Here is a 14,112-nt window from a genome sequence, read left to right as displayed (position 1 = left end):
GGAGAAGCAGGCTTCCCACTGAGCAGCGAGCCTGATGTGAGGCTTGATCCCAGGACCCCGGGATCATGACCTGAGCCGAAGGCAGATGCTTAACGACTGAGCCACCCAGGCGCCCCTACTTTTTTTTTTTTTAATTAAGGGTTTATTTTTGCCATTTGGTATTTTATGGACAAGAAACTTTACAATATGAACATGTGCACACAAAAACTGACAGAAAAAAATGTCTGTAAGGCTACAATTCAATCAGAGGATTTTAAAAACTTCACTCTTCACTACAAAATAAAATCATGTTGTACCCTTAAGGAATCATCACAATTTCAGTTCTGAATATGCCTCTACTAATCACTTTTATCACTGGAGCAAAAAAAGCAAACTTTACATAAACTTAAAATTGCACATAATAAAGATGAAATTGCTAAATGAGATAAAGAAATATAATAAAGTGATATTCAATAAATGTGCCTGTTACCTGTTATAAAGATATCACATGATTTAGAAGTTTTTATCCACAAAGGACAATGAGTAGCTAATGATGTGTTAAGTAGATCTGTTCTTCTGAAAATTTAATGCTGACTTTTCCAAATGAAGAGAAAAAGAAAAAAACCTTCAAAAATGAAGAAATGCTTAGCTGACTCTGGTAATAACTCATTATTTCTGTCTTCTTAGATAGTTCTTGGAATTGATCCAGTAAGTATAAACATCTGAATAAATTAGAACATTACAGAAAACAGAGAGCCAGCTAAAGACAGCGATGAGCACATGCTCACTCTGAAAGCAAGATAGGGACCCCCGGGATTTAGCCCATCATACCAAACTTGAAAATCAAGGTGTATCAAAGAGAACTAAGAATTCAATTTGGGGGGGGTCAAAAAAGGAGCACTAATTTAGCACCTCTGTGCTAAATGTGCCTTCCTTATTTATTCTTGTAGCTGAAGGAAACAAACAACATAAAACCCCATTTAATATAAAGTTTGAAAATTAGAAGTATATTGTTTTGAAAGCCAACTTCAGCATTACCCAAAGGACCAAGACCCACCTTCATCAGGATCATTTGGGGGCAAGTAAGTAAAAATGCAGGTTGCTGGGTCACATCTGAGATGCAGTGAATCTAACTCTCTGTGAAATATGCCCAGGAGTCAGAATTTTACAGACCCTAACCCCCCTCCACGTGACTCTCACCCACATTACAATTTGAGAACCACTGTGATTATCATGATTTTTTTGTGTGAAACTGATTATCAGTTATCAAGTTTACCACTGAACCTTGCTTGTATTTACATTGACATGACATATAACGACTTTCAAAGTTTGCATTTTATTTTCCCTTCTTGGTGTGAACTGTTCATAGATGGCTATTTTCCCCACATTCAGTAACTGCTTTTACTTTTATATATTTTGTTAAATATATTAAATATTCACTTCTGATGTAATTAAGAGTACACAGCAATGTGAGTTACTTCCAAAATTCACTTACCTTCAAATCCTTATGCTTATTCAGAAAGTTCTGAGCATGTGTGATAGAAATTTTCAAGAAGAATATATGCAGTAGATTCTCTAATTTCCACGTATTTCAAGGCTGGCCAAGGAGACTCCTGAGGCGGACACCAGAAAAGCCATTGAGAAGGGAAGACACCAATGCTGGAGCCTCTGGGTACCTGATTATCTTTGAACAGAAGAGAAACACAAGTAGTCGGTCACCTGAAATTCATAGAGAATCTGCTATGGAGAAGGTTATTTTCAGTAAACGGGCAGTGTTACTAAATTTAAACTTGGCCTGGGTTTGCTGCTCCCTGATTTAGCACAGATGTCATTTAAAATTTCATGTCATTGTGAAGGCAGAATTGCATGATGATGCTGCCTGCAGAGGATTCTGGTTGAATTCATATGGCTTTAAGTGACTATTTCTTCTAAACATTGCATCAAGTGGTATTACTTAATTTTATTTTTGATATGCAGATGCTAGATTTTGGTGCTGAATTTCTTTCTAAGTCAAGGTTGATGAGTTCTCTTGGAAATATATCCTTACGTGAGCCTCTATCACACCCCATAAAAGATAAAATGTGATATTTTACAAAATCCCAATGGAATCATCTGGTACTTTTGCTATATTTTCTTTCACATGGGTAATGCTTGCCAAGATAATTAGACATAAACAAAAATAATATCCTTTCTAGTCAATATGTGTTGTCTCCTCAGGGAAACCAAAATTCTAGCACTTTGCTGAATGAGTTAAGCAGACATTGGTAGGGGCTAATGGAAAAAGAGATTAAAACATCTGATTTTAAAACTGGTAATTGACAATGCAAATATTCTCCTAAAGAGTAGAGAAAGCAACATATACAGATAAATACAAAGTCAAATACAAAGTGACAAGAGTATAATATACATGTAAGCATAGAGTACACTATAAAACAATAGTTTTTCATAGAAGACTTTAATGTTTGGCCACCCAGAAACCACTCCCAACTTTCTTCTTCCTTGCTACATCCCACAAATAAAGAACAGAAAATCAAATCAAATGTTCACTTTCCCCATCCCCCTACGGCTAAGAATGGTTATGTGATTCCATTCTTGCCCATTAGCTATAAGAAGCTATAAGAAGTATGCTGGGTAAATCCAGGCAAAAATTTGCTTTATCACAGAGGGAGACAAACCATGAGAGACTATTAACTATAGGAAACAAACTGAGGGCTGCTGGAGGGGAAGTGGGTAGGGGGATGGGGTAATTGGGTAATGGGCATTAAGGAGGGTATGTGATGTGATGAGCACTGGGTGTTATACGCAACTGATGAATTATTGAACTCCACATCTGAAACTAATGATGTACTATATGTTGGCTAATTGAATTTAAATTTAAAAATTTGCTTTCTTGATGAGAGATTCCTGTCCCTCTTCTCTATTTCACATAACTGCTTGCCTTGAATGATGAGGATGCGATATTTGCAGGTAGAGCAGTCATCTTATCATCATGATGTAAAACACAATGAAAATCTAGAAAAACACAAAGGTATAGGTCCTCTGTTGATGAGCTGCTGAACCAACACTACTAACTGCTTCCTCTGGAATTCTATTTGTTTACACTGCTGGGTTTTCTGTTGCTTGCTAACAGAATCATTGCAGGTTGACAAAGTGTTGAAAAAGCATTTGTTAAAAAGTAAATGCCATTGCTATAATTGTAGTGATATCTATCTTTTTACATTATTATCTGCAAGTTCTCATTCTGTGGAGTCAAGGACAGCCTTTATTAGGCTGGTTGAGGTCGGAACTTGCCTTCTTTTTTACTTGTAGGAGAGCTGTACATGTGGGGAATAATGGGTCACAGGATAATGGTAACTAATTAGAATAAAATGAAATGGACAGCCTAGTCTAGAGCTGGGTTTGGAGGAAGAGGGTCCAGTATCATGGTTAATAAAAGGATCTCATCTTTGCTTTAGTGCCAAAGCTATCCCATTAGTTGAAGTCTCAGTGGAAGAGTTTGAAATTCCATTACAAAATTCATTCTTAATATCTTGTGACATCCTGTGGATTCTGTTTGAAATATTGTTCCATCCACCACTTCATTACTTCTTTTCATCAATATTCATCACAGTCTGAGCTTTCACTATCTCTTTCCTAGACTATTGCTATAGGCTCTTTAACAGATTCTCTTCTTCTTATTTTTCTTAAACATTCCAGTGTGTCCTATAATTACTTTAAGATTTAACTTCTTAAAACATTTCATTAGATCCCTCTTCTGTTCAAAATATAAGAGCTCCTTTTGGTCTATTGGATTAAGTCCAAGGTCCTTAAATCGGCATTTAAGTCTCCCCATAATATAGACATAATTAATAATAAAATATAGATTCTTCTAGATTTCCTATCTCCCTTCCCTAACACTCTACATGGTTTGGTGGGAGGATATGTCTCCACTGCAGAGGTGCACCTAAGTAGCTTAAGATAATCCATGTATCTCAATCTTTACCTACAATTTTAGGAATAAGCACATGACCTTAAGAGGTTAATGATCTCCATTCTGGGGTCTTCTTTGACCTATTATGTAAAAAAACAACTTTTGCTTTTCTTGCTGGACATAAGCATGTGATCATGTAACATTTGGAACTACTGGCAACCATCTTGGGATCATGAGAGAACTTGCCACAACTTCAGTCAACACCAAGGAAATAGCTGAGAAATAGAAAAAGAGGAGCTGGGTCTGAGCATGTTGTTTCACCCCTGGACACAGTTTTGCTTGTAGGGAGAATACTCTGAACTTTTCAGTTATGTGTGAATTTATAGACTCTTTTTAAAAAATTATTAGTAGTAAGCCAATCTGGGTTGGTATCCTCTATTACTTGCAACCAACAAGAACTTTGCAATGTATTTATGTTTTTGTGCATCTGCCATTTCAATCATTCCTACTTCTCTCTTATTTCTATTCTTTCTTTAAGAAGATCAAGCCCTCTTCCTCCATGATACATTTCCAGATTCTTCTAATTCATAGTGAGAGAACTCTAATTTAAACCATGTTATTTTTCATTGTATGTACTAATAAGAGCACTCACTAAGATATATGATGCTATCATTTCATTCTGACTCTCAAATCTTCAGCTTAACATTTTTTTCTCTTATCTCCCGACTTTTATTTCTAACTGAATAGTTGACATCTCAACTTGGATGTCTTGAAGGCTCTGCAACCTGAATCTTTCTATAACCAAACTCATAAAAACCTTCCTCTCAAGCACAGCTTTCCTCTAGTTTCCCTGTTTTTTTTTTTTAAACACCACCATCAACAGTTGGAGAAGCCAAAAACCAAGATCTTCAACATTTTAAAACGGAATCAGAGTAGATTTGATTCTTCTTTTCTCCTTCAGCCCCAGGATTTGATCATCAAGCCCTTTTGATTTTATTTCCTAGTTTTCAAATCTACCTACTTTGTCCATTTTCTCTCTATATCCTCTCCATATTCTCTCTCCTGCTCCACTACCATCACCACCACCACTAAGACATTATCTGTTGCCTGGAATGCTGCTTAGATTTTTTTCTTTCTCCCATCTCACATTTTGTTTCCCTCCAATATTTTTTCTTCGTGGCATTTAGAGTGATCTTTTAAAAATACACAGTGGAATATCAATTGCTTGTTTAAAAACCTTCAATGCCTTCCCACGGTTCTTAGGGTAAAGAACAAGGCCATATCACCCAATCCCTACCTAACTCTCCAGCCTCATCTCCCTGGAGGACAGTGACCATTTCTGTTTTTAAATACACTCAAGTTTAAAAAACCCAACATTCAGCAGAATGTTTAGCACATAATAGGCACTCAATACATATGTGTTGAATGAGTAACTGCCTGGCAGTAACTCTTGAACCATGAACCACACTTTGTTATTTTTTCTTGTATATTCTATTTTCTGTGTTACTTGTAAGTACATTGAAGATAAAGAAGTGTCATGTTTCTCTGTAACCTACAGCAGAATTCTATGTGAATAGGAGGAGTTCAGAAGGTATTCAATTACATTGCTATTGATATTTCTACTCTGATTCCTTTTTAAAAGGTTGAAGTTCATTTTCTCACACAATGGGTAGTTATCACTTGTCTATAAGATTAAAACTGAATAAGGGGAAATTTATTAGGTGCAAATAATGGAAGTAAAAAATAGAAAACTTGTTTCCGATCACAATTCTATGGAATTTGCACAGGTTAATTATAAAGGACCTGTTTTTCTGCATCACATGGAAAAGCTTCACATAAGCCCTGAGTTATGTGGACAAACATTCAAACATCATGTTTGTAATTTTCACTGTCATTTTTTCAAATATTTTATATTTTTCTTTAGAAGTCTTTACCTTTGAAAAATATAAGCAAAATTCAATACTTTAAATAATTAACAGCTGAAGTCTTTTTTGGGTAGAGACTGATTTTGGAAAATTAGGTATCCCAAGTACAAATTAATTCTTAGTTATTGGATATTTACCTGAAAGGGTAAAAAAGAATTTCAGAGATTCAAAGGTAGGTATGAAATTTTAGCCTATGCTATAAACTGATATTACCCAAAATCAGAGAAATATTTCTTAGGGTAGCCTAAAATGAGAACACACATGAGCAACCCAAAAGCAATGAAACAGGAAGACACAGGGATGCATGCTTCTCAAAGGCTTCTGACTATTAGCTGTGGCCAGATAATGTTTTCCAAGTTGGGGAATGACAAATGGAATTAGGATTGAGGAGATCTAAAGGAGGAAAGGCCAAGAAATACAAGAGTAGACAATGTGAATTTTCTACCTGAAAAAAAATTATTATTATTATTTTTTAAAGATTTTATTTATTTATTTGACAGAGAGAGCGAGAGAGCACAAGCAGGGAGAGTAGAGGGAGAGGGAGAAGCAGGCTCCCCGCCGAGCAGGGAGCCCGATGTGGGGCTCGATCCCAGGACCCTGAGATCATGACCTGAGCCGAAGGCAGACGCTTAACCATCTGAGCCACCCAGGCGCCCCATGAAAAAAAATTCTTGAGCAGGTTTGACCTTCTGTTTCTTAAAAATTAGTTGAAGTTTGCCTAAGGGATATTTATACAAGAGATAATTGCCTTTGGGTTTCTACAGGCCTGTTGTTCAGTTATAAATATCTTCTAGTTTTCTCAGGATATTGAATGTTAGGGAGTTTGTAAAAAATTTTTTAAAAAAGGAAAGAAATAAAAGACAAGGAACCTTTCTTCATGGAACGCATTTTGAGAATGACTATAGTTGTCCTAAAAATCAGAGAGCAGGATAATTTAGTTTTTCTCTAGGGTATTAAAAGACATTTTAGAAAAGCAGTGATTCATGATTTAATATTTAACTGCTTTTCAAGCAAAATAAGAAATTCTACCAGGGTATAGACATGACTTTTTTTTTTTTCTGTAACCTAAGTTCTAAGGGATAGGCTGAAGTGGCACTGTTAATTTCACTCCTCTTTAATAAATAAAAGGTGAGCTTAACTACATGATGGAAGGACAGATTCTTATGCTCTTCTTTACACATGCTTCTTTCCCGTATAAAGGAAAAATGATTTTTAACTGTAGAGTATTTCACTTGTGAAACATTTCCATTTTATTTGTTCATTTCTTTATTGATTGACTAGATTTGTCCTTTTGCATGAAAACTGATATGTGTTCTAAAATTATAGCATAAGCCTTTTGTATTTTTTAAAAATCGTTTCTTCTGTTAAGAGTATGAGATTACCAATGGATGTCACTGTCTTTCTATAGTGCTGTATCATGATTTTTAAAAACACATGGAATAAAGATGTTTGTTAGAGTGCTAAAAAAAAGAATATGAGATTGCCCACTTATGTATACTTTATGTGGGTTTTCCTCTCAATCTTGCATAAAAATGCCAAAAGATTTATTTACCTACCTTTAGCTCAAAGATTAAAACACCCTATAACAAAAAAGGAAACTAAACAACTAAAAGCCACACATAAGACATCCATAATTATCCCAAGATGATCAACCTTCTGTGATGTTCTCAATAAGAGTGACTGAAGAGTTTGGGAACTCCCAATCCTCCATTAAGGAGATCTGGAAATAATGTCATTATAAGGAGACAGGATGTAATGTGATTAGAGAAGCTAAAATTGTATTATAATAGGGAGGGGGATGGCTAGATGACAGTAGTTAAAATGTTTTCTTTTTGAGAAGATCCATCTCCCATAAAACAATTCTTACACAGCACCCTAGAGTTTTGTGGAACATGGTTTGGGCACCATTAGCTTTGAGAGTAAAGGAGAGAAAAATCCAAGAATCAGAAGTTGCCAGTGTTGATCAAGATCTCACATCCTGATCTCCTTGTAGCTGGAGAAATCATTTACTTAGAAGATTCCTCAGACTTCCCTTTGATCTGAATTGCACATCCCTCACAACCATCCATGTTTACTGGTCAGCTCCCCCTATGACTGCTGGGTCAGAGAGAGGCACTGTAGATAAAGGACATAAAGGACACCAATATTTTGGACACAGTAGTGGAGTGGTTCAGGTAGTTCAGTCCCTTGGAAGTCCGATCAGAATGATGTCGTCTCCTTCAGTTTAACTCTCAGGCTGATAATGCAGAAATTCAGATTCTGAGTAGTGATAAATTCCACAAGTGCATTATGGGGTTCATGATAGGCTGCCATCTATCCTGCTCCTTCTAACACACTGATCTTCTTTACTCTGTGGCTCTGCCATGGGCATTTTTTCAGGTCTTCTAAAAAAGCGATCATTAAGGGGCACCTGGGTGGCTCAGATGGTTAAGCGTCTGCCTTCAGCTCAGGTCATGATCCCAGAGTCCTGGGATCGGGCCCCGCATCAGGCTCCCTGCTCAGTGGGAAGCCTGCTTCTCCCTCTCCCTCTGCCCCTGCTTGTGTTCCTTCTCTCGCTGTGTCTCTCTCTGTCAAACAAATAAATAAATAAAATCTTAAAAAAAAAAAAAGCGATCATTAAAAAGCCTGTTATTCTTTATTCCTTGTACTGTGGTGATAATTAGTACAAATCATACACAATTCACAAAAGACACTTACAGATATACATGTTCAGTCTAAATAATTATGTAAATATTGGATACTTATAATAGGTTGAAAATTGTGTGAACTTACATAGCTCTACTCATAATTTGTAGAATATCTCTGTACTTACAAGTTTTTTCTTAGTCAAATGTTTATTCTTTACTCCTTCCTACTTTAAACTGTATTTATTTACTTGCTTTTGATTAATAAGAGTTGAGGGCATAGACTATGTGGTCAACATTCCTCTGCCCATAGTAGAATGTCTGGCTTACAGCAGATGCTTAATGCATGATGATGATCACTGCACATAAGATTTTGCATGAGTGCAAAAGAGAAAAATGTTTCTAGCCTTTATCTACTATCATTTTCATTTATTTCTAGAACTGGGAAGACAGAAGATTTGCATTACTTCTGAGCACAGGCATGATGCATTTAGATATGCTTTTCCATCTTTCCACAAGATAAAATATATGCCATATAACAATTGGTACTGCAATTTTATGCTAAACTGAAATATTTTAGACTTTGATGGTCTCAACAGATATATACATACAGAAAAGATAGATGTCAAAGAACAGGAAAATGTTTAACTATCTCTATCTTAACACTGCTAACTATGAGCCATGTTATCAGCGCTGTTTTCTCAGAATGTTTCTTAGGAAGTGAATTATACATACTTTATATGATAACTTTAAAAATGGGTCTATCTATGCTAAAATGATTGGAGATATCTTCTGGCCTTGTAAAAAATGGAAGTTTTAAATGTGTTCCAAAAATTATTCACAACAAAGACTACATATTTTTGGTAGAAGGCAAGGTCAATGACACTGAGAAATGTAGGAAATTCATGTGTTAATTTATACTACTGCACAGCATGGAGGGTTTTTTTCTCAAGTGTATTTGGCAAAAAAAAAAAAAAAATTAAGAAGCATGATTCCTTCTGTTAATGTTCTCAAGGGAAAGTTCAAACAAGTCCAAACTAACAAGATATTAATGTTGGATTGTTATGGAAATCTCTCTGAAATGGGGCTAGGTCATGTGGCTTCTAATTCAGTCTCTAATGGCCTGAGATATACAGTTCCTACCCAAAGGGTTTTTATTTTGTCTATACACATGAAAAGAGGTCTGACCAAACCAGGGGTTTTAAAACCTTGGCTGCACGTTAGAATATACATGGATTTAAAAAAATACCCAGAAGCAGGCTCCATCCTCAAAGATGCTGGGTCAATTGGTCTGCAGTGGGAAAAAGGAGTCTTGTAAATTACCCAGGTGATTGTAATATGCAACCTGAGTTGAGAATCACTGAATGTATACCTTCTAAGCATCTCCAGTGCCCAAAGTTTATCATTCTGGAATTTCTGGGAAAGTGCCTTTTAAATACACAGGCACACACGCGCATGCACACACAAACACACACACACACTTGGAAATTTGTTCATTAATCTGGACTCTCTAATCTGATGGTAGTTTTCTACATTAGTGAGCTCTAGATTTTCAACTAACACCTTGCATGCAAATCAGATAAAGTATTAATTAACAGGGAGGGTAGTTAGAGGAAAGAGAAGCAGAGAAACAAAATATAAGTGCTGTCAGAATATAAACTTTCTAATATTGTACCTGCTTATCATAGAATACATATACATATAGAATTATATATAGACTTTTAGAATTCTAAGCTTTTTATAATTCTTCTACTTTGAGCATATCTTAGCAACTATGAAAAGATAATCATGATAGAGGAAACAAAGTTCACTGCTACAGAAATACTGAGGATTGGTCTAATTAAAGGAGACAAATCTATTTCAAGGAAAAAGATACTTGATGATTGTTTACTGGATGAGTAAAACTCTCCCACATCCTAAATGTAGACCTTATGTTTATCTGATGATTGGAAAAGATCATTCCTAGGAAAATGTTAATGGCTTGGCTTTGCTAAATGAAGATCCAGAATGTCTCTGACCCCAGTCTTAAAACTGGCATGGGGTTTCTTTAGGGAGGGAGGGATAGACAGTGTAATTAATAAGGATATCTGAATGAGACCTCCATCTCCTCTCATTTGTACTTCTCAGGCCACAGTTAAGGGGCTAGAGTTATGGTTTGAAACCAGGAGATGAGAACCATGGCCCTATTTTGCCACCTATATTCAGCTCTGGCCTCTATTTTTGCAGTCGGTGGGACTCCTTCCCCTGTCTTTGAGAAATGACAGTAGGGACAGAGTGCTAATGGTCATATCTGAAAGGCTGCCCAATTCTTAGATCCTCCTTTCTGGGTGTAGGGGTTTAATATCTAGAAAAAAGTAAAACCATAGTCACTAAAACGTATTTAAGTAGATAACATTAATTTGTTCATCCAATAAATAGTTATGGTGTGCCTTCTTTGTTTTAAGCCATGAGGATATAAAGATTCTTAGATAGTTTGCAAGCACGAAACTTTATTCACTGACTTCATTAAACTGTTTTAAGTCAATTCTCAAGCTTTTACACACACACACACACACACACACACACACACACACACCTTCCCTACTTTACTCCCCATTCCACCAGTAACTCACTTTTTTTTTTTTTTTTAATTCTTTGCTAAAGTGACTTTAGGAGCTGTTCAGTAGAACCTCTTCCGTTCTCTGTGCTTGAATTAATGATGATGTCTCTGATGCCAGGTTCCTATTCTTTCCCTCTGATCAAAGTCCCTGCACACTTTCTAACCTGGGGGAGGAGAGGCTTTCCACCTCATGATGTACATCCCATTACAGCTGCGTTTTTTTTAATTCATAAACCACCAATTCATAAATCACTAATTTGCCATCTAAGTTTACTAGGCATGGCTCTTCCCAATTTATTTTTAATTCCCATCTGAAAATATCTCAATGAAAGGAAAGGACCCAAAATATTTCAATGTTAAAGGCAAGAATGTCAGATATGGGGGGAATGGGGAAAGGATCTATCTGGTGGACATCCACTGGTGGTGAAAAATATTTCTTGGGATTATTGAAATCATCCTTTGTCACTAAACATAAGACAATGTTGTTGTTCTGACTTAAATGCTTCACGGAAAACGGGAGTAGACTCACAAATATATTTTTGTAATTTAAAGTGTAAAAAAAGCCCACCATGTAATCTGGACTCCCTTCTCTATGTAATTATAGTCATTTTCTAAAGTGTCTAGTATGAAAACACAGACCATACTGTAGTTTTCAGTAATATCTTATGAAAAGAGCATCTCAGAGCTTAAAATCCAGTATGCTGTTCTCTGTACTGCATCACCCCAAACTACCTAAGACACTTGCTTTTTGGATGCAAATATTGATCACATCACTGATGAAAGTCAAAGGTGCCCTGGGTTGCTCAAGAACATTATTCCAAGTACCATCACTCGGACCTGCAATGTTGCCAGAGAAACAAAGAAGCGTGAGGTCATCTGCCCAAAGCGGTTTTGATATCAATGGGTTACATAATCAAAGCCATGAATCACCACTAAGACATGCAATAAGCAGAACAGGATTAAAAAAGAGAAAAGAAATCATGAGGTGATTCGTACGTAGCATTTAAAAGAGACCTCTTTTAGTTCTTTAGCTATGTCTAAATATTTAAAGAAACATCAGGTTATTTTAGACTACAAAGAAAATATCTTATCTCCCTATTCTTGCCAGGCCCTTTATCTGCAACTTCAAAAGACAATAATTGCTTTCTAAAAATTACCCTCTTTGATAAACCTTGCTTGGACAGTTTAGTGTGGAAAAGTCAAAACGTTCTTTTAGGCAGTTATATGCTTAATAAGGTCAAGAACAGATAAACACTGTTAATGTTTCCTCTTTTTTTCCTTCTCATTTTCTCCATGCTTTGTCTCTATTATTTCTTGTACTACTTCTGAAGCAATATTTTCCTTTTTATCTACCTTTATTATACATTCTCTCTACAACCACCCAGTTTTTTTATTAATTTTTTTTAAGGCAGATATCCACTGAGAAAGATAACTTTTCCATTCAACTTTTCTATCATGAAGGATTCTCAGCTCTTATCAGGTAAAGTCATAATGTGGAAATTTATCCACCTAGTAATAAGATCTCAGGTAATATCCCTTCACTATATTGATTTTGCAAAAAGCCACATCTTTTTTTTTTTTTTTTTTGCTAGACTTTGAAGCACAGTGATGGCTCTCCATAGGAGATTTTGAAAAGGCATGTTGAAATGTCTCCAACTAAACTAGGCTAAGGAGATTGTATGGGATGTGTAATAGAGAATTATTAGAATGGGGAAAGAATTGCCACAGAGCGGCATGACCAGATCCAAGGGGTATAAATATAGTCATTTTCCTGAAACAGTCAGTTAAAATGTGAACTTCTCAGAAAGACATAAAATGACAACATCATAAATTAATTCTCCTTTCTAGATTGAAAGATCCATGGGGCAGGTGTCTTGTATCCTCAGCACCAAGTTTAATTCATAGTCTGTAGCTTCACTAGTCACTTGTGGCTTGAGTACTTGAAATGTGACTAGTTCAAGCTGAGATGTGCTGTAAGTAAAAAATACACACTGGATTTTGAAGACTTGGTGGAAAAAGAAAAGACTATAATATATCTTAATAACGTCAATATGGATTACATGTCAAAATGATAGTATTTTAGATATATTTTATTAAAATATATTATTAAATATATTTTTGCCTGTTTATTCTTACCTTTTTTAAGGTGGTTACTAGAAAATTGACTCACAATATATTTCTATTAGATAGCACTTGTCTAAAGAACTCTGTATTATGTGTTAAATGAGCAATGAGTGAATGAATGTTTGAATGAATGAAAGGTGCCTTCATCTAAAGCTAACACTACCAGAATGAACACTACCTAACTTTTGATAGAATGATACGAAAAATAGGTCAACAACTGTAGTAGACTTTATCGATGTCACCAGCCCTTCACCTCTTCCAGCATCCATGTGCATTGCTACGTGCCTTTATAATCTCTCCTGATAAGGACATAGAATGTCTCTCCCTACTCCCTTTCTTTGGGTTTGGTCATGTGACTTGTTTTGATCAATGAAACATTAGAGAGCATGACGTGACCAAAGGCTTGAATGATGCTTACCCTGTTGACTTTGCTCTCCAGTGCTTCTGCTACTATCGTGAGAACTTGCCCAGGCAGGAAGAGGATGGGAGACATGGAGAACAGAACTAAGCTGCCCCAGTAGAGCCCAAGCTAATCTCCCGATGATTCCCAGCCACATGAGCAAACAGCTGAGATCATCACAGCTACCCAGCCCAGCTTGGCCCAGATCAGCCAACTCCAAATGATTCTGAGACCCATGAGATAGGTACGTGCTTGTTTTTTTTGTATGCTGCCAAGATTTTGTGGTTATTAACCAGTCTCTTCTTAAATACCTAGCTGCTACAGAAGTGTAATCTTCATAAAAGCTCAGTTGCTTTCATTTTTTTAATGTGACAATTCACATTGGAAACCTTAAGGTCATACTTGAAAATCCCCCTCTCTCTAACCTCTCAGGTAGAATATTTTTGGCCATGATGGCAGGTATGAGAACTAGCGAAGATATTCTAGCAGAAGCTGGCCAAATTCATCCCAGAGGTATAACTCATTGGTTATCATGGAGAGTTTTAAGGCAA

The 14,112-nt window shown here is 36.1% G+C and overlaps 1 protein-coding gene across 3 annotated transcripts in view; it reads right to left on the bottom strand.

Moving 5' to 3' along the window:
* The window catches only part of HS3ST5 (heparan sulfate-glucosamine 3-sulfotransferase 5), a 271,378-nt gene that overhangs the window by 166,656 nt on the left and 90,610 nt on the right, over positions 1 to 14,112 (bottom strand). For all 3 annotated transcript variants that reach the window (XM_078054842.1, XM_036074703.2, XM_036074700.2), the window contains exon 2: positions 1,475 to 1,663. The gene's annotated coding sequence lies outside the window, so the exon portion shown is untranslated. The remainder of the gene's footprint in view (positions 1 to 1,474; positions 1,664 to 14,112) is intronic.

The sequence above is a fragment of the Halichoerus grypus genome, chromosome 9, assembly GCF_964656455.1.
Source record: "Halichoerus grypus chromosome 9, mHalGry1.hap1.1, whole genome shotgun sequence".
Taxonomy (NCBI): Eukaryota; Metazoa; Chordata; class Mammalia; order Carnivora; family Phocidae; genus Halichoerus; species Halichoerus grypus.
This window is presented reverse-complemented; position numbering and strand designations above follow the sequence as displayed.